General features: G+C 41.3%; 2 non-coding genes and 2 pseudogenes across 2 annotated transcripts; 2 read left to right on the top strand and 2 right to left on the bottom strand.

The window, feature by feature from the left end:
• Nucleotides 1-1,204: 1,204 nt before the first annotated feature.
• LOC140308049 (U2 spliceosomal RNA) lies at nt 1,205-1,381 on the bottom strand (annotated as a pseudogene).
• Nucleotides 1,382-6,357: 4,976 nt separating this feature from the next.
• Nucleotides 6,358-6,548, top strand: LOC140308007 (U2 spliceosomal RNA). The gene has a single exon (XR_011916021.1). It is a non-coding gene; the product is annotated as a U2 spliceosomal RNA (small nuclear RNA).
• A 10,656-nt stretch (nt 6,549-17,204) lies between these two features.
• Nucleotides 17,205-17,381, bottom strand: LOC140308048 (U2 spliceosomal RNA; annotated as a pseudogene).
• A 4,973-nt stretch (nt 17,382-22,354) lies between these two features.
• LOC140308005 (U2 spliceosomal RNA) lies at nt 22,355-22,545 on the top strand. Its single transcript, XR_011916019.1, has one exon. It is a non-coding gene; the product is annotated as a U2 spliceosomal RNA (small nuclear RNA).

Genomic DNA, 22,545 nt, shown 5'->3' with positions numbered 1-22,545 from the left:
TGTATGTTCGGGCATTCGCACCTTTTCTTACCCGCTTTTTACAAACTATGGTCGTACATTCAAACCTTCTTGTAGCCGAAAACCTCCGTTCCCGCTTTTGATGGTGTATAGTCGGGCTTCCGAGCCTTTTCTTCCCCGGTTTTTACAAATTATGGTTGGACATTTAGACCTTCTTGCAGCCGAAAACCTCCGTTCCCTCTTTTGATCATACATTGTCGGGCATTCGCACCTTTTCTTACCCGCTTTTTACAAACCATGGTCGGACTTTCACACCTTCTTGCAGCCGAACACCTCCGCTTCCGCTTTTGATGGTATATATTCGGGCATTCGAACCTTTTCTTACCCACTTTTTACCAACTATGGTCGGACATTCACACCGTCTTTCAAGTGTAACACCTCCGCTCCCTCTTTTGATGGTGTATGTTCGGGCATTCGCACCTTTTCTTACCCGCTTTTTACAAACTATGCTCGGACATTCAAACCTTCTTGTAGCCAAACACATCCACTCCTGCTTTTGTTGATGTATGGTTGGGCATTCGAACCTACTTGTTGCCCGCTTTTCATTAATTATGGGTGGACATTCACACCTTGTCACAGCCAAACACCTCCGCTCCCTGTTTTGATCATGTATGGTTGGACATTCGCACCTTTTCTCACCCGCTTTTTGCAAACTATGGTCGGCCATTCACAGCTTCCTCTCCACCATACTTGTATGGTGGGATATTCACACCCACTTGCATCCGAAGACCTCCGCCCCCACTTTTGTTGATATTTAGTCGGTCATTCGCACCTTACCCGCTTTTGGCAAACTATGGCCTTCTTGCAGCCAAAAACCTCTGATCTCGCTTTTGATGATGTAAGGTTGGGCATTCAGACCTTGCTTCACCTGCTTTTCACCAAATATAGTCGGACATTCACACCTTCTTGCAGCCGAACACTTCCGCTCCACCTTTTAGTTTTCTATGGGGCATTCACACCTTTATTTTCACCGCATTTTATAAAAACACCACAGGAACACCGTATTGAGGCTTTGTTCTGACCGCTCATTCGGTGTCGCGTTTCTTTCAAGCATTTCTCCTGGTTAGCCCGCACTCGGCTCGCTCCCAGAGCCGTGTTAAAGTCTACTTCGCATTCACTCTCTTTTCTCAGCAGACTAAAAGAAACTTCCATCCTGCACCGCTGTTAGCTTTTTCACAAGAGCAGAGGAGAGCGCACCGTTCCCAGCGGCACTGCAGTACCGGGTCGATGCTTGGAGTGAACGGAGCAAGCTCCTTTTTCAACTCCTATTGATAAAAATCCATTTAATATGTAGTCCTTGCATAGACATATCACATATTAAACTGATAAGTACAGATGGATTATGTGCAATTAGTAAAGAGAGTAGAGGACGATCTCTCTCGTTGGAAGTCCTTACCTATATCACTTATGGGGAGAGTTACAACCATTAAAATGATGATACTACCAAAAGTTAACTATTTGTTCTCAATGATCCTCATAAAACCATCTGCTACTTGGTTTAAGTCACTAGATTCATGCATCTCCAAATTTCTGTGGAAAAACAAACCACCACGTATTAGTTTAAAAACCCTACAGAAGACCAAGGACAGTGGTGGATTAGATTTACCTCATTTTCAGCACTATTCCTTAGCCAATAGGTTACAATATATATCAAAATGGTTTAAACCTTGTTGTTGTCACAGTTCCCAGAGACGTTGTAATCGTTGAGGATTCTATATTCACCTCCTCATTAGAGGCACGTGTTGCAGATTGATGACACTGAATCTTCTTCTCTGTTCATTGCTGGCATCATTCCCAGCATCGTAAGTGTTCGTGGCATTGTTAGCCTCTTCTTCTGGATCTTGATATCGAGCATCCTTTTGTATTTCTGGTTTGTAAGTCCTCTCTCTTCGTTCACCGGAGTCTTCGTCTCTTTGTCCTTGAGTTTGGTGATTTTTTCTTCTTTTGATGCCTTGACACAGTGTGACAGGTGATACCACATGGGAGATCCTTTAACTTGGACTGCTGTCCCTGTGCTGCGAAATGGCTGTGCTGCTCAAATGGTCTCTCCTTCATCATATACACAGTTATTTATACATCACCTTCCACCATGAAGCGTTGTCCCTTTTTGTTTCTCTCTTTGTTCTTAAAATGCTGTTATGCATGTCTAAACCAATCCATTAAACTAGATCATTTTGGCAGTAAAGCGATCTACAATGTGCTTGGTCGCAAAGCTGCTCATCTGTGGTAAACAGCTCTTCAGAAAGGCATTCTTCAATTGATTTCACTCATTTTATGTAATAATTTTGTGATTTCCTACAAAACTACACTTCTTCTCCCATCTGTCTGAGTATTTAATATTGTCTGGGTCCCGTTAAAACATGTATTTTTCCCATCTAATTCCTTGTTTGCTTTAAAACAAGTATTCCCCATTTTCTATCCCTTCAGTAGCCAACCAGTTTGTATGGAGTACACTGGAGCAACTTGACTGATCAGTAAAACACTGCTTTTGTTGTCACCGCAAGGCTTCCCCCGTCGGTTGTTTCACTGAGACACTACTGAGTAACTACAACTCAACACAGTTTATACACATAACATTCATATACATACTAACAAACAAACAAACAATAATTTATCGCAATTTTCTCATCTCTGTTTGAACGTACACCCAGGTAAATATTCCTGTAGTCTTCTCATACCGACTATGGACCCATTCATTGTTTAACTTCACTGTTTTGCAAATCCTAATTGAATATTACACATTGACATTGAACTTTACTGGATAAGCAGGTCTTCATTGCATTCAGCAGCCTATATGTGAGCATTTATGCGTAAGCTGTTCTTCTTTGCATTTATCAGCAGCAAGCAATTCTTCACTGCACATGCATATGTAAATAGTAAAACAATTCCAATGTGTTAGCGAAACCTTCTATATCACAGTGGTTTCTAAGGTCTATGTTAAGTTCTTTGCCATCAGTGAGATGACATTGTTTACAAAGTGTGTCAAATTATCACTGAAGATCTTTTCAGGAATTTCAAATCTAGAAATGAGTTATTTTACGCGTGATTTTGCTACTGAGAGTGCATCTGCTTGTGCACATGGAAATATTTCAGACCATTTGGTAAAAACCTCTGTTGTCACTGAGCAGAATCGTTTCCCTTAACATTAATTTAGTTCAATGAAATCTACAAAATAATGAAATAATGAAATCCAAACAAATATGTTGAAAAAGATACACTGGCTTAGGGAATTATCTTCGTTTTGGTCTTAGATTGCCCTGTGGAATGTATTTTGCACATATTTGACCTGCTAGACAAAACTTTATTCATTTATTTATTCTAAAAAAATGTTTTTAATAATTAGTAAAACCATATGCTGTAAAAACCTGGTTCATTATTGCTTCCATCCCTCCTGTTGAGACATGACATGGTCCGTGGCTCAATACTGCAGCATATTTAAACAAATTCTTTGGCAGTATGGTTTTCCTTCCGGTCATTCATACGAGTCTATTGTAGATGGCAATTGAATAACATCTAATAATGCTAAAATATTTGTAGTTTATACATTTAGCTGTGGATGTCAACATACCTGTTTTTCCAATGCTGTGTTAACACATGTACAGTTGAGAAGGCATACTGACTGTCAGTGTAAACGTTAACAACCTTTTTGTTATTTAATTTACAAGCTTCAGTTAAAGCTACCAATTCGACTGCTTGAACAGAGTAATTTTTTGGTAGTGGTTGTTTTAAGAAAACTTCAGTTTCTGTTACTACTGCAAATCCTGTAGCATTTGTGCCATCAGGGTTTTTTTCCTTGATCTGTTGAATAAATATAGTTATTTCTGCATTTTCATAACGTATATCAGTTAAGTCTGGCCTGGGTAAAACACTGATGGTTATTTCTGGCTTTCCATCTGTGGGGTAGGTAGCAGTGTGGATGGATTAAGTGTAGCACATCTCTCGACAACAAGGTGTGGCTGTGAAAGAAGAACTGTTATGTAGGAGAGATGTCTGGTAAAGATATTTTGTTAAGTAACCATATCACAGCCACTGCATGAGGTACCTTAAGTGTTAATGGGTGAAATAACACCATTATTGTTGATGCCTGCACTGCCAATGGCTTCTGGCCATTGATTCAAAAGTACGATCTCGTCCCTTTTTCCCCCTTTCAGTGGACACTGGCCCCTAATTACCGCAATTCAGCAGGGGGTCTTTCATTAGGAGTACTGGACTCCCCCGTGCACGGTTTCAGCTCCGACCCTGGACAGCGGAAAAAACGTTGAGATCTGGTTTGAGGACCCAATTGTTGAGAAAAGTCTCTCAATGAGACTCAGAGTTGCTGGAGTCAGTTAATGCAAAGGTTTAATCTTGCAGCAAGTTCAAGAATGTGTGTGTGTGTGTATGGGTGTATGTGTGCGAACGTGTGTGAGTTTGTGTGTGTGAGAGTTTAAAGAACCTGTTATCCACAGGCAGGCCTTAACTAGTATGGCACGGGTCCAGCCTGTCTCATCTTTTTTGGAAGGTCCAGCGCTCGGCCGTAACCCTTCTGTCTGTTTGGACTCTCACATACATTCGGTTAATCATAGAAAAACGAGAACAAAACTTTTTAGCCCCTTAAATTCATAAAACAGACATGGTGCAGTTATTTCCATTCTAGAAAATAAGAGTAATCACCACCATTCCTATAAATTCTGGATATTCTAACAATCTGAATCTTTTTTAAATGTTCGATGAAGCCCTTTGCTGTTCTGTTTAGAGACTCAGCTGATCATAAACCAAGTTTTGCTCTTGAACCAAGCTTCTAAACTCTTCACCTTTTTCATTTCTCAGTTAGTATTCACTTTAAAACTGATTAAAAGAAAAATTAAATGAATGCCTATCAACAAATGTGGGATCTAAACTCTAGTGCTTCCTCTAAAATAATTTCCTTTCTCAATTCAGAAATGTGTGTGTGTAAGTCACAACACCCGTGACACCAAAACGGCTTTCTTTTCTCTCTTTTCTCTACACTCTGCACTGTGAGCACACACAACAAATCAGAAAGGCTTTTTTTCTCTCTTTTCTACATTATGGACTGTGGGGACACAAAACCGCTCTCTCTTTTTTTTTTTTTGATTGTGTGCCAGGGCGTTGTCTCACGTAGTAGATTATGCTTAAGATACGAATGAGTTTATCAGTCACATCAGAATCCATACATACTGATCCTCCCGTAATAAAATGGTCGGATCTTATCAAACACACTTTGTTTCTTGTGACAAGTCAGCGAAACAGCGTATACACGTCAAGACACTGAATCAAGTTTGCCACAAGAACTCATAAGTTTGGCAGTATTGCTCTGCCGTCAGCAATCATACACCCATTTTATTTTCATGAGACATGTGCAGGCACCTGTTCATCTACTGTTCTATCACTATGAATTAGTTTATCTATTATCAATAAGGATACTTCTACAACTACTATCAAAGTATGTCCGGACTTCTTATGTTGTCAGTTGCTATATATCAATAAGTGGGTTGCTACTGAAAAGCATTAAGCATGTCACACAGCCCAAACATATAACATTTCAGGACACACCACACAGTTAACAACCACAGTGAAGCGTGTCAAAGCCCAAACATGTAACATTCAACAGGACACTTACACAACACATTCAAATCAAACAGTCAGACAACATACAAGAACCTATACCCCAGCCGGCATTGCTCCCTGCCTATTTTCCTACAACTCACTATGTGTGCGCACACCTTTATTCACAAACTCTTCAACTTATACTCTTTTACCGAAGCTGCTACAGCTCGATTGGCCAAATACCCTTAGATCCTATTTCGGTGAATTTGACATCTGCCTTGCATGTAACAGATTAGCGGTTTAGCAGTTTTAATTTAGTTTGAGTGAAGGAATTCATTTTATAGCAAAATCCGAAATCGTGAAGAACTCATGGAAGTAAGCTTATTCTCGGATTCCTGAATCTTTAGATTTGCTCTTTGTTTTACTGCAAAGTACAACGTTGAGCAGCACTAATGAGTTGTTTCTATTTTTGGCAGGCTTTACCTTTGCGGATGAAGCCCTTTCTGTCTGTGCAAAAGAAATCTTGTTACTGTGCAGAGTGACTTCTCTGAGTAGAGTCGCCTTACTTGTTGCGACTGTGCCAATGTTCGAAGCTGGAGTGCAAAGTTGTTGCTTGAATGGTGCTCGCTGGAGCGTGCGGTAGTGTAAAGTTATACCATTTAAAAGGGCTGAAGAGTGCTCAGTGCAGCGGGTGGGCCGAGGTGCAAAGTGACACTATGGCCATAAAAAGAACACCGCTACAAGTGCGCATTGTGCCAGGAAGGGCCCTCGGACGTGAACCAGTGGACAGTTATCGCTTCTCGGCCTTTTGGCTAAGATCAAGTGTAGTATCTGTTCTTATTAGTTTAATGTCTGATGTGTCCTCTATGCGAGGACTACATATTAAATGGATTTGTATCAATAGGAGTTGAAAAAGGAGCTTGCTCCGTTCACTCCAAGCATCGACCCGGTACTGTAGTGCCCCTGGGAACGGTGCGCTCTCCTCTGCTCTTGTGAAAAAGCAAACAGCGGTGCAGGATGGAAGTTTCAGGGAGCCCAAGATGAAACTTTCTTTTAGTCTGCTGAGAAAAGAGAGTGAATGCGAAGTAGACTTTAACACGGTTCTGGGAGCGAGCCGAGTGCGGGCTAACCAGGAGAATTGCTTGAAAGAAACGCGACACCGAATGAGCGGTCAGAACAAAGCCTCAATACGGTGTTCCTGTGGTGTTTTTATAAAATGCGGTGAAAAAAAAGGTGTGAATGCCCCATAGAAAACTAAAAGGTGGAGCGGAAGTGTTCGGCTGCAAGAAGGTGTGAATGTCCGACTATATTTGGTGAAAAGCAGGTGAAGCAAGGTCTGAATGCCCAACCTTACATCATCAAAAGCGAGATCAGAGGTTTTTGGCTGCAAGAAGGCCATAGTTTGCCAAAAGTGGGTAAGGTGCGAATGACCGACTAAATATCAACAAAAGTGGGGGCGGAGGTCTTCGGATGCAAGTGGGTGTGAATATCCTACCATAGAAGTATGGTGGAGAGGAAGCTGTGAATGGCCGACCATAGTTTGCAAAAAGCGGGTGAGAAAAGGTGCGAATGTCCAACCATACATGATCAAAACAGGGAGCGGAGGTGTTTGGCTGCGACAAGGTGTGAATGTCCACCCATAATTAATGAAAAGCGGGCAACAAGTAGGTTCGAATGCCCAACCATACATCATCAAAAGCAGGAGTGGATGTGTTCGGCTACAAGAAGGTTTGAATGTCCGAGCATAGTTTGTAAAAAGCTGGTAAGAAAAGGTTCGAATGCCTGAACATACATCATCAAAAGCAGGACTGGATGTGTTCGGCTACAAGAAGGTTTGAATGTCCGACCATAGTTGGTAAAAAGTGGGTATGAAAAGGTTCGAATGCCCAAGTTCGGCTGAAAAAAACTGTGTTCGGCTGCAAAAAGGTGTGAATGTTTGACTAAAGTTTGTAAGACAAGGTTCGAATGCCTGACAATGTATGATCAAAAGCGGGAGCGGAGGTGTTCAGCTGCAAGAAGGTCTAAATGTCCATCATTAATTGCTAGAAAACATGAAAGAAAATTTTCGAAAATCAATCTGCACATGATCATAAGTGGGAGAGGAGGTGTTCAGCTGCAAGAAGGTGTGAATGTCCTACCATAATTGCTGAAAAATGTGTTAGAAACGGTAAGAATGCCGGACCATACATCATCAAAAGCTAGAGAGGTGGTGTTCGGCTGCAAGTAGGTGTGAATGTCTGACTAAAGTTCAAATATATTAACAAAAGCGGGAGGAGAGGTCTTCGGATGAGTGGTTGAGAATTTCAACCATAATCTATAAAATGCGGTGAAAAAAAAGGTGTGATAGAAACCTAAAAGGTGGAGCGGAAGTGTTCGGCTGCAAGAAGGTGTGAATGTCCGTCTATAGTTGGTGAAAAGCAGGAAAAGCAAGGTCTGAATGCCCAATCTTACATCATCAAAAGCGAGATCAGAGGTGTTTGGCGGCAAGAAAACGGGTAAGGTGTGAACGACCGACTAAATATCAACAAAAGTGGGGGCGGAGGTCTTCGGATGCAAGTGGGTGTGAATATCCCACCATACAAGTATGGTGGAGAGGAAGCTGTGAATGTCCGACCATGGTTTGTAAAACGCGGGTAAGACAAGGTGCGAATGTCCGACAATGTATGATCAAAAGAGGGAGCGGAGGTGTTCGGCTGCAAGGTCTGAATTTTCAACCATAATTTGTAAACACCGTTGAAGAAAAGCCTCGAAAGCCCGACTATACACCATCAAAAGCGGGAGCAGAGGTGTTCAGCTGCAAGAAGGTCTGAATGTCCACCAATAATTACTGAAAAATGGGTAAGAAGAGGTGTGAATGCCCAACTATACATCATCAAAAGCAGAAGTGGATGTGTTCGGCCACAAGAAGGTTTGAATGTCCGACCATAGTTTGTAAAAGGCGGGTAAGAAAAGGTTTGAATGCCCGAACATACACAATCAAAAGAGGGAGCTGAGGTGTTTCGCTGCAAGAAGGTGTGAATGTCCGAGCATAGTTTGTAAAAAGCGGGTAAGAAAAGGTTCGAATGCCCGAACATACACCATCAAAAGAGGGAGCGGAGGTGTTCCGCTGTAAGAAGGTGTGAATGTCCAACCATAGTTGGTAAAAAGCGGGTAAGAAAAGGTTAAAATACCCGACTCTACACAATCAATAGCGGGAGCGGAGTTGTTCGGCTAAAAGAAGGTGTGAAAGTCCGACCATGGTTTGTAAAAAGCGGGTAAGAAAAGGTTCGAATGCAAAAATATACACCATCAAAAGCGGAAGCCGAGGTGTTCGGCTGCAAGTAGGTCTGAATGTCCACCCATAATTAATGAAAAGCGGGCAACAAGTAGGTTCGAATGCCCAACCATACATCATCAAAAGAAGAAGTGGATGTGTTCTGCTACAAGAAGGTTTGAATGTCCGACCATAGCTTGTAAAAAGTGGGTAAGAAAAAGTTCGAATGCTCGAACATACACCATCAAAATTGGGAGCGGAGGTGTTCCGCTGTAAGACGGTGTGAATGTCCGACCATAATTGGTAAAAAGCGGGTAAGAAAAGGTTAAAATACCCGACTGTACACAATCAATAGCGGGAGCGGAGTTGTTCGGCTACAAGAAGGTGTGAAAGTCCGACCATGGTTTGTAAAACGCGGGTAAGACAAGGTGCGAATGCCCGACAATGTATGATCAAAACAGGGAGCGGAGGTGTTCGGCTGCAAGGTCTGAATTTCCAACCATAATTTGTAAACACCGTTGAAGAAAAGCCTCGAAAGCCCGACTATACACCATCAAAAGCGGGAGCAGAGGTGTTCAGCTGCAAGAAGGTCTGAATGTCCACCAATAATTACTGAGAAATGGGTAAGAAAAGGTGTGAATGCCCAACTATACATCATCACAAGCAGAAGTGGATGTGTGCGGCCACAAGAAGGTTTGAATGTCCGACCATAGTTTGTAAAAGGCGGGTAAGAAAAGGTTTAAATGCTCGAACATACACAATCAAAAGAGGGAGCGGAGGTTTTCCGCTGTAAGAAGGTGTGAATGTCCGACCATAGTTGGTAAAAAGCGGGTAAGAAAAGGTTCGAATGCCCGAATATATACCATCAAAAGCGGAAACGGCGGTGTTCGGCTGCAAGAAGGTGTGAACGTCCGACCAAAGTTTGTAAAAAGCAGTTAAGAAAAGGTTTGAATATCCAACCAAACATAATCAAAAGTGGGAGCAGAGCTGTTCGACTGCAAGTAGGTGTGAATGTCCACCCATAATTCCTGAAAAATGGGTAAGAAAAGGTGCGAATGCCCAACCATACATCATCAAAAGAAGAAGTGGATGTGTTCTGCTACAAGAAGGTTTGAAGGTCCGACCATAGTTTGTAAAAAGTGGGTAAGAAAAAGTTTGAATGCCCGAACATACACCATCAAAAGAGGGAGCGGAGGTGTTCCGCTGTAAGACGGTGTGAAAGTCCGACCATAATTGGTAAAAAGCGGGTAAGAAAAGGTTAAAATACCCGACTCTACACAATCAATAGCGGGAGCGGAGTTGTTCGGCTACAAGAAGGTGTGAAAGTCCGACCATGGTTTGTAAAACGCGGGTAAGACAAGGTGCGAATGCCCGACAATGTATGATCAAAAGAGGGAGCGGAGGTGTTCGGCTGCAAGGTCTGAATTTCCAACCAATAATTACTGAAAAATGGGTAATAAAAGGTGTGAATGCCCAACTATACATCATAAAAAGCAGAAGTGGATGTGTTCGGCCACAAGAAGGTTTGAATGTCCGACCATAGTTTGTAAAAAGCGGGTAAGAAAAGGTTCGAATGCCCAAACATACACAATCAAAAGAGGGAGCGGAGGGGTTTCGCTGCAAGAAGGTGTGAATGTCCGAGCATAGTTTGTAAAAAGTGGGTAAGAAAAGGTTCGAATGCCAAAATATACACCATCAAAAACGGAAGCCGAGGTGTTCGGCTGCAAGTAGGTGTGAATGTCAGATCATAATTTGCAAAAAGCTGATGAGAAAGGTGTGAATGACCGACAATAATTACTGAAAAATGTGTTAGAAAAGGTAAGAATGCCGGACTATTCATCATCAAAAGCAGAGAAGAGGTGTTCGGATGCAAGAAGCTGTGAATGTCCAGCCATAATTACTCAAAAACGGGTAAGAAAAGGTAGTATTGCCAGACCACAAATGATCAAAACAGGGAGCGGAGGTGTTCCGCTGTAAGAAGGTGTGAATGTCCGACCATAATTGGTAAAAAGCGGGTAAGAAAAGGTTAAAATACCCGACTGTACACAATCAATAGCGGGAGCGGAGTTGTTTGGCTACTAAAAGGTGTGAAAGTCCGACCATACATCCTCAAAAGCAGAACTGGATGTGTTCGGCTACAAGAAGGTTTGAATGTCCGACCATAGTTTGTAAAAAGCGGGTAAGAAAAGGTTCGAATGCCCAAACATACACCATCAAAAGAGGGAGTGGAGGTGTTCCGCCATAAGAAGGTGTGAATGTCCGACCGTAGTTGGTAAAAAGTTGGTAAGAAAAGGTTAAAATACCCGACTGCACACAATCAATAGCGGGAGCGAATGTGTTCGGCTACAAGAAGGTGTGAAAGTCCGACCATGTTTTGTAAAAAGCGGGTAAGAAAAGGTGCGAATGCCCGACAATGTATGATCAAAAGAGGGAGCGGAAGTTTTCGGCTAAAAGAAGGTCTGAATGTCCAACCATAATTTGTAAAAACCGGGGAAGAAAAGGCTTGAAAGCCCGACTATACACCATCAAAAGCGGGAGCAGAGGTGTTCAGCTGCAAGAAGGTCTGAATGTCCATCAATAATTGCTAGAAAACATGAAAGAAAATTTTCGAATATCAAACCGCACATGATCATAAGTGGGAGCGGAGGTGTTTAGCTGCAAGAAGGTGTGAATGTCCACCCATAATTCCTCAAAAATGGGTAAAAAAAAAAGGTGCGAATGCCCAACCATACATCATCAAAAGCAGGTGTGAATGTCAGATCATAATTTGCAAAAACCTGATGAGAAATGGTGAGAATGCCCGACTGTACACCATCAAATGCGGGAGCGGAGGTGTTCGGCTGTGAGTAGGTGTGAATGTCCGACCATACTTGCTGAAAAATATGACAAAGCAGTTTTCACTTGGTTTGAGTGAAGGATTTCATTTTATATCAAAATCCGAAATTGTGTAGAACTCGTGGAAATAAGTTTATTCTCGGATTCCTAAAGGTTTAGTGTTGTTCTTTGGTATACTGCAAAGTAATACTTTTTATTTTGTTGAAACCGATTCAGACATGGATAAATATCAAGGACAAAGCAGTTTTAACTTGGTTTCAGTGAAGGAATTCATTTTATATCAAAATCCGAAATTGTGTAGAACTCGTGGAAATAAGTTTATTCTCGGATTCCTAAAGGTTTAGTGTTGTTCTTTAGTATACTGCAAAGTAATACTTTCTATTTTGTTGAAACCGATTAAGTTAAAACTGCTTTGTCCTTCATATTTATCCATGTCATAATAGCTTTAAACAAAAAAGAACGTTGTACTTTGCAGGATAGGAAAGAACAACTCTAAACCTTTTCAGGAATCCGAGAATAAGCTTCTTATCACCAGTTCTACACAATTTCGGATTTTGATATAAAATGAATTCCTTCACTCAAACCAAGTTAAAACTGCTTTGTCCTTCATATTTATCCATGTCTGAATAGGTTTCAACAAAAAAGAAAGTATTAATTTGCAGTATACCAAAGAACAACACTAAACCTTTAGGAATCCGAGAATAAGCTTCTTATCACCAGTTCTACACAATTTCGGATTTTGATATAAAATCAATTCCTTCACTCAAACCAAGTTAAAACTGCTTTGTCCTTAATATTTATCCATGTCTGAATAGGTTTCAACAAAAAAGAAAGTATTACTTTGCAGTATACCAAAGAACAACACTAAACCTTTAGGAATCCGAGAATAAGCTTCTTATCGCCAGTTCTACACAATTTCGGATTTTGATATAAAATGAATTCCTTCACTCAAACCAAGTTAAAACTGCTTTGTCCTTAATATTTATCCGTGTCTGAATAGGTTTCAACAAAAAAGAAAGTATTACTTTACAGTATACCAAAGAACAACACTAAACCTTTAGGAATCCGAGAATAAGCTTCTTATCACCAGTTCTACACAATTTCGGATTTTGATATAAAATGAATTCCTTCACTCAAACCAAGTTAAAACTGCTTTGTCCTTCATATTTATCCATGTCTGAATGGGTTTCAACAAAATAGAAAGTATTACTTTGCAGTATACCAAAGAACAACACTAAACCTTTAGGAATCCGAGAATAAACTTATTTCCACGAGTTCTACACAATTTCGGATTTTGATATAAAATGAATTCCTTCACTCAAACCAAGTGAAAACTGCTTTGTCATATTTTTCAGCAAGTATGGTCGGACATTCACACCTACTCACAGCCGAACACCTCCGCTCCCGCATTTGATGGTGTATAGTCGGGCATTCTCACCATTTCTCATCAGGTTTTTGCAAATTATGATGACATTCACACCTGCTTTTGATGTTGTATGGTTGGGCATTCGCACCTTTTTTTACCCATTTTTCAGGAATTATGGGTGGACATTCACACCATCTTACAGCTGAACACCTCCTCTCCCGCATATGATCATGTGCGGTTTGATATTCGAAAAATTTTCTTTCATGTTTTCTAGCAATTATTGATGGACATTGAGACCTTCTTGCAGCTGAACACCTCTGCTCCCGCTTTTGATGGTGTATAGTTGGGCTTTCGAGCCTTTTCTTCCCCGGTTTTTACAAATTATGGTTGGACATTCAGACCTTCTTGCAGCCGAAAACCTCCGCTCCCTCTTTTGATCATACATTGTCGGGCATTCGCACCTTTTCTTAACCACTTTTTACAAAACATGGTTGGACTTTCACACTTTCTTGTAGCCGAACACATCCCTTCCCGCTATTGATTGTGTACAGTCGGGTATTTTAACCTTTTCTTACCCGCTTTTTACCAACTACGGTCGGACATTCACACTTTCTTATGGCGGAACACCTCCGCTCCCTCTTTTGATGGTGTATGTTCGGGCATTCGAACCTTTTCTTACCCGCTTTTTACAAACTATGCTCGGACATTCAAACCTTCTTGTAGCCGAACACATCCAGTCCTGCTTTTGATGATGTATGGTTGGGCATTCGCACCTTTTTTTTTTACCCATTTTTGAGGAATTATGGGTGGACAATCACACCTTCTTGCAGCTGAACACCTCCTCTCCCACTTATGATCATGTGCGGTTGGATATTCGAACATTTTTTTTCATGTTTTCTAGCAATTATTGATGGACATTCAGACCTTCTTGCAGCTGAACACCTCCGCTCCCGCTTTTGATGGTGTATAGTCGGGCTTCCGAGCCTTTTCTTCCCCGGTTTTTACAAATTATGGTTGGACATTTAGACCTTCTTGCAGCCGAAAACCTCCGTTCCCTCTTTTGATCATACATTGTCGGGCATTCGCACCTTTTCTTACCCGCTTTTTACAAACCATGGTCGGACTTTCACACCTTCTTGCAGCCGAACACCTCCGCTTCCGCTTTTGATGGTATATATTCGGGCATTCGAACCTTTTCTTACCCACTTTTTACCAACTATGGTCGGACATTCACACCGTCTTTCAAGTGTAACACCTCCGCTCCCTCTTTTGATGGTGTATGTTCGGGCATTCGCACCTTTTCTTACCCGCTTTTTACAAACTATGCTCGGACATTCAAACCTTCTTGTAGCCAAACACATCCACTCCTGCTATTGATTGTGTACAGTCTGGTATTTTAACCTTTTCTTACCCGCTTTTTACCAATTATGGTGGGACATTCACACCTTCTTACAGCGGAACACCTCCGCTCCCTGTTTTGATCATTTATGGTCTGGCAATACTACCTTTTCTTACCCGTTTTTGAGTTATTATGGCTGGACATTCACAGCTTCTTGCAGCCGAACACCTCTTCTCCGGCTTTTGATGATGAATGGTCCGGCATTCGAACCTTTTCTAACACATTTTTCAGCAATTATTGTCGGTCATTCACACCTTTCTCATCAGCTTTTTACAAATTATGATCTGACATTCACAACTACTTGCAGCCGAACACCTCGGCTTCCGCTTTTGATGGTGTATATTTTGGCATTCGAACCTTTTCTTACCCGCTTTTTACAAACCATGGTCGGACTTTCATACCTTCTTTTAGCCGAACAACTCCGCTCCCGCTATTGATTGTGTAGAGTTGGGTATTTTAGCCTTTTCTTACCCGCTTTTTACCAACTATGGTCGGACATTCACACCTTCTTACAGCGGAACACCTCCGCTCCCTCTTTTGATGGTGTATGTTCTGGCATTCGAACCTTTTCTTACCCACTTTTTACAAACTATGCTCGGACATTCACACCTTCTTGCAGTGAAACACCTCCGCTCCCTCTTTTGATTGTGTATGTTCGGGCATTCGAACCTTTTCTTACCCGCCTTTTACAAACTATGGTCGGACATTTAAACCTTCTTGTGGCCGAACACATCCACTTCTGCTTGTGATGATGTATAGTTGGGCATTCACACCTTTTCTTACCCATTTTTCAGTAATTATTGGTGGACATTCAGACCTTCTTGCAGCTGAACACCTCCGCTCCCGCTTTTGATGGTGTATAGTCGGGCTTTCGAGCCTTTTCTTCAACGGTGTTTACAAATTATGGTTGGAAATTCAGACCTTGCAGCCGAACAACTCCGCTCCCTCTTTTGATCATACATTGTCGGGCATTCGCACCTTGTCTTACCCGCTTTTTACAAACCATGGTCGGACTTTCACACCTTCTTGTAGCCGAACAACTCCGCTCCCGCTATTGATTGTGTACAGTCCGGTTTTTTAACCTTTTCTTACCCGCTTTATACCAACTATGGTCGGACATTCGCAGCATCTTACAGCGGAACACCTCCGCTCCCTCTTTTGATGGTGTATGTTCGGGCATTCGAACTTTTTCTTACCCACTTTTTACAAACTATGGTCGGACATTCAAACCTTCTTGTAGCAGAACACATCCACTTCTTCTTTTGATGATGTATGGTTGGGCATTCGCACCTTTTCTTACCCATTTTTCAGGAATTATGGGTGGATATTCACACCTACTTGCAGTCGAACAGCTCTGCTCCCACTTTTGATTATGTTTGGTTGGATATTCGAACCTTTTCTTAACTGCTTTTTACAAACTTTGGTCGGACGATCACACCTTCTTGCAGCCGAACACCTCCGCTTCCGCTTTTGATGGTATATATTCGGGCATTCGAACCTTTTCTTACCCACTTTTTACCAACTATGGTCGGACATTCACACCGTCTTTCAAGTGTAACACCTCCGCTCCCTCTTTTGATGGTGTATGTTCGGGCATTCGCACCTTTTCTTACCCGCTTTTTACAAACTATGGTCGTACATTCAAACCTTCTTGTAGCCGAAAACCTCCGTTCCCGCTTTTGATGGTGTATAGTCGGGCTTCCGAGCCTTTTCTTCCCCGGTTTTTACAAATTATGGTTGGACATTTAGACCTTCTTGCAGCCGAAAACCTCCATTCCCTCTTTTGATCATACATTGTCGGGCATTCGCACCTTTTCTTACCCGCTTTTTACAAACCATGGTCGGACTTTCACACCTTCTTGCAGCCGAACACCTCCGCTTCCGCTTTTGATGGTATATATTCGGGCATTCGAACCTTTTCTTACCCACTTTTTACCAACTATGGTCGGACATTCACACCGTCTTTCAAGTGTAACACCTCCGCTCCCTCTTTTGATGGTGTATGTTCGGGCATTCGCACCTTTTCTTACCCGCTTTTTACAAACTATGCTCGGACATTCAAACCTTCTTGTAGCCAAACACATCCACTCCTGCTTTTGTTGATGTATGGTTGGGCATTCGAACCTACTTGTTGCCCGCTTTTCATTAATTATGGGTGGACATTCACACCTTGTCACAGCCAAACACCTCCGCTCCCTGTTTTGATCATGTATGGTTGGACATTCGCACCTTTTCTCACCCGCTTTTTGCAAACTATGGTCGGCCATTCACAGCTTCCTCTCCACCATACTTGTATGGTGGGATATTCACACCCACTTGCATCCGAAGACCTCCGCCCCCACTTTTGTTGATATTTAGTCGGTCATTCGCACCTTACCCGCTTTTGGCAAACTATGGCCTTCTTGCAGCCAAAAACCTCTGATCTCGCTTTTGATGATGTAAGGTTGGGCATTCAGACCTTGCTTCACCTGCTTTTCACCAAATATAGTCGGACATTCACACCTTCTTGCAGCCGAACACTTCCGCTCCACCTTTTAGTTTTCTATGGGGCATTCACACCTTTATTTTCACCGCATTTTATAAAAACACCACAGGAACACCGTATTGAGGCTTTGTTCTGACCGCTCATTCGGTGTCGCGTTTCTTTCAAGCATTTCTCCTGGTTAGCCCGCACTCGGCTCGCTCCCAGAGCCGTGTTAAAGTCTACTTCGCATTCACTCTCTTTTCTCAGCAGACTAAAAGAAACTTCCATCCTGCACCACTGTTAGCTTTTTCACAAGAGCAGAGGAGAGCGCACCGTTCCCAGCGGCACTGCAGTACCGGGTCGATGCTTGGAGTGAACGGAGCAAGCTCCTTTTTCAACTCCTATTGATAAAAATCCATTTAATATGTAGTCCTTGCATAGACATATCACATATTAAACTGATAAGTACAGATGGATTATGTGCAATTAGTAAAGAGAGTAGAGGACGATCTCTCTCGTTGGAAGTCCTTACCTATATCACTTATGGGGAGAGTTACAACCATTAAAATGATGATACTACCAAAAGTTAACTATTTGTTCTCAATGATCCTCATAAAACCATCTGCTACTTGGTTTAAGTCACTAGATTCATGCATCTCCAAATTTCTGTGGAAAAACAAACCACCACGTATTAGTTTAAAAACCCTACAGAAGACCAAGGACAGTGGTGGATTAGATTTACCTCATTTTCAGCACTATTCCTTAGCCAATAGGTTACAATATATATCAAAATGGTTTAAACCTTGTTGTTGTCACAGTTCCCAGAGACGTTGTAATCGTTGAGGATTCTATATTCACCCCCTCATTAGAGGCACGTGTTGCAGATTGATGACACTGAATCTTCTTCTCTGTTCATTGCTGGCATCATTCCCAGCATCGTAAGTGTTCGTGGCATTGTTAGCCTCTTCTTCTGGATCTTGATATCGAGCATCCTTTTGTATTTCTGGTTTGTAAGTCCTCTCTCTTCGTTCACCGGAGTCTTCGTCTCTTTGTCCTTGAGTTTGGTGATTTTTTCTTCTTTTGATGCCTTGACACAGTGTGACAGGTGATACCACATGGGAGATCCTTTAACTTGGACTGCTGTCCCTGTGCTGCGAAATGGCTGTGCTGCTCAAATGGTCTCTCCTTCATCATATACACAGTTATTTATACATCACCTTCCACCATGAAGCGTTGTCCCTTTTTGTTTCTCTCTTTGTTCTTAAAATGCTGTTATGCATGTCTAAACCAATCCATTAAACTAGATCATTTTGGCAGTAAAGCGATCTACAATGTGCTTGGTCGCAAAGCTGCTCATCTGTGGTAAACAGCTCTTCAGAAAGGCATTCTTCAATTGATTTCACTAATTTTATGTAATAATTTTGTGATTTCCTACAAAACTACACTTCTTCTCCCATCTGTCTGAGTATTTAATATTGTCTGGGTCCCGTTAAAACATGTATTTTTCCCATCTAATTCCTTGTTTGCTTTAAAACAAGTATTCCCCATTTTCTATCCCTTCAGTAGCCAACCAGTTTGTATGGAGTACACTGGAGCAACTTGACTGATCAGTAAAACACTGCTTTTGTTGTCACCGCAAGGCTTCCCCCGTCGGTTGTTTCACTGAGACACTACTGAGTAACTACAACTCAACACAGTTTATACACATAACATTCATATACATACTAACAAACAAACAAACAATAATTTATCGCAATTTTCTCATCTCTGTTTGAACGTACACCCAGGTAAATATTCCTGTAGTCTTCTCATACCGACTATGGACCCATTCATTGTTTAACTTCACTGTTTTGCAAATCCTAATTGAATATTACACATTGACATTGAACTTTACTGGATAAGCAGGTCTTCATTGCATTCAGCAGCCTATATGTGAGCATTTATGCGTAAGCTGTTCTTCTTTGCATTTATCAGCAGCAAGCAATTCTTCACTGCACATGCATATGTAAATAGTAAAACAATTCCAATGTGTTAGCGAAACCTTCTATATCACAGTGGTTTCTAAGGTCTATTTTAAGTTCTTTGCCATCAGTGAGATGACATTGTTTACAAAGTGTGTCAAATTATCACTGAAGATCTTTTCAGGAATTTCAAATCTAGAAATGAGTTATTTTACGCGTGATTTTGCTACTGAGAGTGCATCTGCTTGTGCACATGGAAATATTTCAGACCATTTGGTAAAAACCTCTGTTGTCACTGAGCAGAATCGTTTCCCTTAACATTAATTTAGTTCAATGAAATCTACAAAATAATGAAATAATGAAATCCAAACAAATATGTTGAAAAAGATACACTGGCTTAGGGAATTATCTTCGTTTTGGTCTTAGATTGCCCTGTGGAATGTATTTTGCACATATTTGACCTGCTAGACAAAACTTTATTCATTTATTTATTCTAAAAAAATGTTTTTAATAATTAGTAAAACCATATGCTGTAAAAACCTGGTTCATTATTGCTTCCATCCCTCCTGTTGAGACATGACATGGTCCGTGGCTCAATACTGCAGCATATTTAAACAAATTCTTTGGCAGTATGGTTTTCCTTCCGGTCATTCATACGAGTCTATTGTAGATGGCAATTGAATAACATCTAATAATGCTAAAATATTTGTAGTTTATACATTTAGCTGTGGATGTCAACATACCTGTTTTTCCAATGCTGTGTTAACACATGTACAGTTGAGAAGGCATACTGACTGTCAGTGTAAACGTTAACAACCTTTTTGTTATTTAATTTACAAGCTTCAGTTAAAGCTACCAATTCGACTGCTTGAACAGAGTAATTTTTTGGTAGTGGTTGTTTTAAGAAAACTTCAGTTTCTGTTACTACTGCAAATCCTGTAGCATTTGTGCCATCAGGGTTTTTTTCCTTGATCTGTTGAATAAATATAGTTATTTCTGCATTTTCATAACGTATATCAGTTAAGTCTGGCCTGGGTAAAACACTGATGGTTATTTCTGGCTTTCCATCTGTGGGGTAGGTAGCAGTGTGGATGGATTAAGTGTAGCACATCTCTCGACAACAAGGTGTGGCTGTGAAAGAAGAACTGTTATGTAGGAGAGATGTCTGGTAAAGATATTTTGTTAAGTAACCATATCACAGCCACTGCATGAGGTACCTTAAGTGTCAATGGGTGAAATAACACCATTATTGTTGATGCCTGCACTGCCAATGGCTTCTGGCCATTGATTCAAAAGTACGATCTCGTCCCTTTTTCCCCCTTTCAGTGGACACTGGCCCCTAATTACCGCAATTCAGCAGGGGGTCTTTCATTAGGAGTACTGGACTCCCCCGTGCACGGTTTCAGCTCCGACCCTGGACAGCGGAAAAAACGTTGAGATCTGGTTTGAGGACCCAATTGTTGAGAAAAGTCTCTCAATGAGACTCAGAGTTGCTGGAGTCAGTTAATGCAAAGGTTTAATCTTGCAGCAAGTTCAAGAATGTGTGTGTGTATGGGTGTATGTGTGCGAACGTGTGTGAGTTTGTGTGTGTGAGAGTTTAAAGAACCTGTTATCCACAGGCAGGCCTTAACTAGTATGGCACGGGTCCAGCCTGTCTCATCTTTTTTGGAAGGTCCAGCGCTCGGCCGTAACCCTTCTGTCTGTTTGGACTCTCACATACATTCGGTTAATCATAGAAAAACGAGAACAAAACTTTTTAGCCCCTTAAATTCATAAAACAGACATGGTGCAGTTATTTCCATTCTAGAAAATAAGAGTAATCACCACCATTCCTATAAATTCTGGATATTCTAACAATCTGAATCTTTTTTAAATGTTCGATGAAGCCCTTTGCTGTTCTGTTTAGAGACTCAGCTGATCATAAACCAAGTTTTGCTCTTGAACCAAGCTTCTAAACTCTTCACCTTTTTCATTTCTCAGTTAGTATTCACTTTAAAACTGATTAAAAGAAAAATTAAATGAATGCCTATCAACAAATGTGGGATCTAAACTCTAGTGCTTCCTCTAAAATAATTTCCTTTCTCAATTCAGAAATGTGTGTGTGTAAGTCACAACACCCGTGACACCAAAACGGCTTTCTTTTCTCTCTTTTCTCTACACTCTGCACTGTGAGCACACACAACAAATCAGAAAGGCTTTTTTTCTCTCTTTTCTACATTATGGACTGTGGGGACACAAAACCGCTCTCTCTTTTTTTTTTTTTTGATTGTGTGCCAGGGCGTTGTCTCACGTAGTAGATTATGCTTAAGATACGAATGAGTTTATCAGTCACATCAGAATCCATACATACTGATCCTCCCGTAATAAAATGGTCGGATCTTATCAAACACACTTTGTTTCTTGTGACAAGTCAGCGAAACAGCGTATACACGTCAAGACACTGAATCAAGTTTGCCACAAGAACTCATAAGTTTGGCAGTATTGCTCTGCCGTCAGCAATCATACACCCATTTTATTTTCATGAGACATGTGCAGGCACCTGTTCATCTACTGTTCTATCACTATGAATTAGTTTATCTATTATCAATAAGGATACTTCTACAACTACTATCAAAGTATGTCCGGACTTCTTATGTTGTCAGTTGCTATATATCAATAAGTGGGTTGCTACTGAAAAGCATTAAGCATGTCACACAGCCCAAACATATAACATTTCAGGACACACCACACAGTTAACAACCACAGTGAAGCGTGTCAAAGCCCAAACATGTAACATTCAACAGGACACTTACACAACACATTCAAATCAAACAGTCAGACAACATACAAGAACCTATACCCCAGCCGGCATTGCTCCCTGCCTATTTTCCTACAACTCACTATGTGTGCGCACACCTTTATTCACAAACTCTTCAACTTATACTCTTTTACCGAAGCTGCTACAGCTCGATTGGCCAAATACCCTTAGATCCTATTTCGGTGAATTTGACATCTGCCTTGCATGTAACAGATTAGCGGTTTAGCAGTTTTAATTTAGTTTGAGTGAAGGAATTCATTTTATAGCAAAATCCGAAATCGTGAAGAACTCATGGAAGTAAGCTTATTCTCGGATTCCTGAATCTTTAGATTTGCTCTTTGTTTTACTGCAAAGTACAACGTTGAGCAGCACTAATGAGTTGTTTCTATTTTTGGCAGGCTTTACCTTTGCGGATGAAGCCCTTTCTGTCTGTGCAAAAGAAATCTTGTTACTGTGCAGAGTGACTTCTCTGAGTAGAGTCGCCTTACTTGTTGCGACTGTGCCAATGTTCGAAGCTGGAGTGCAAAGTTGTTGCTTGAATGGTGCTCGCTGGAGCGTGCGGTAGTGTAAAGTTATACCATTTAAAAGGGCTGAAGAGTGCTCAGTGCAGCGGGTGGGCCGAGGTGCAAAGTGACACTATGGCCATAAAAAGAACACCGCTACAAGTGCGCATTGTGCCAGGAAGGGCCCTCGGACGTGAACCAGTGGACAGTTATCGCTTCTCGGCCTTTTGGCTAAGATCAAGTGTAGTATCTGTTCTTATTAGTTTAATGTCTGATGTGTCCTCTATGCGAGGACTACATATTAAATGGATTTGTATCAATAGGAGTTGAAAAAGGAGCTTGCTCCGTTCACTCCAAGCATCGACCCGGTACTGTAGTGCCCCTGGGAACGGTGCGCTCTCC

The sequence above is a fragment of the Leuresthes tenuis genome, unplaced genomic scaffold (assembly GCF_036924035.1).
Source record: "Leuresthes tenuis unplaced genomic scaffold, fLeuTen1.0.hap1 SCAF_5, whole genome shotgun sequence".
NCBI classification, from domain to species: domain Eukaryota; kingdom Metazoa; phylum Chordata; class Actinopteri; order Atheriniformes; family Atherinopsidae; genus Leuresthes; species Leuresthes tenuis.
Note: the sequence above shows the minus strand (reverse complement) of the source record. Positions and strands in the feature narration are given on the sequence as shown.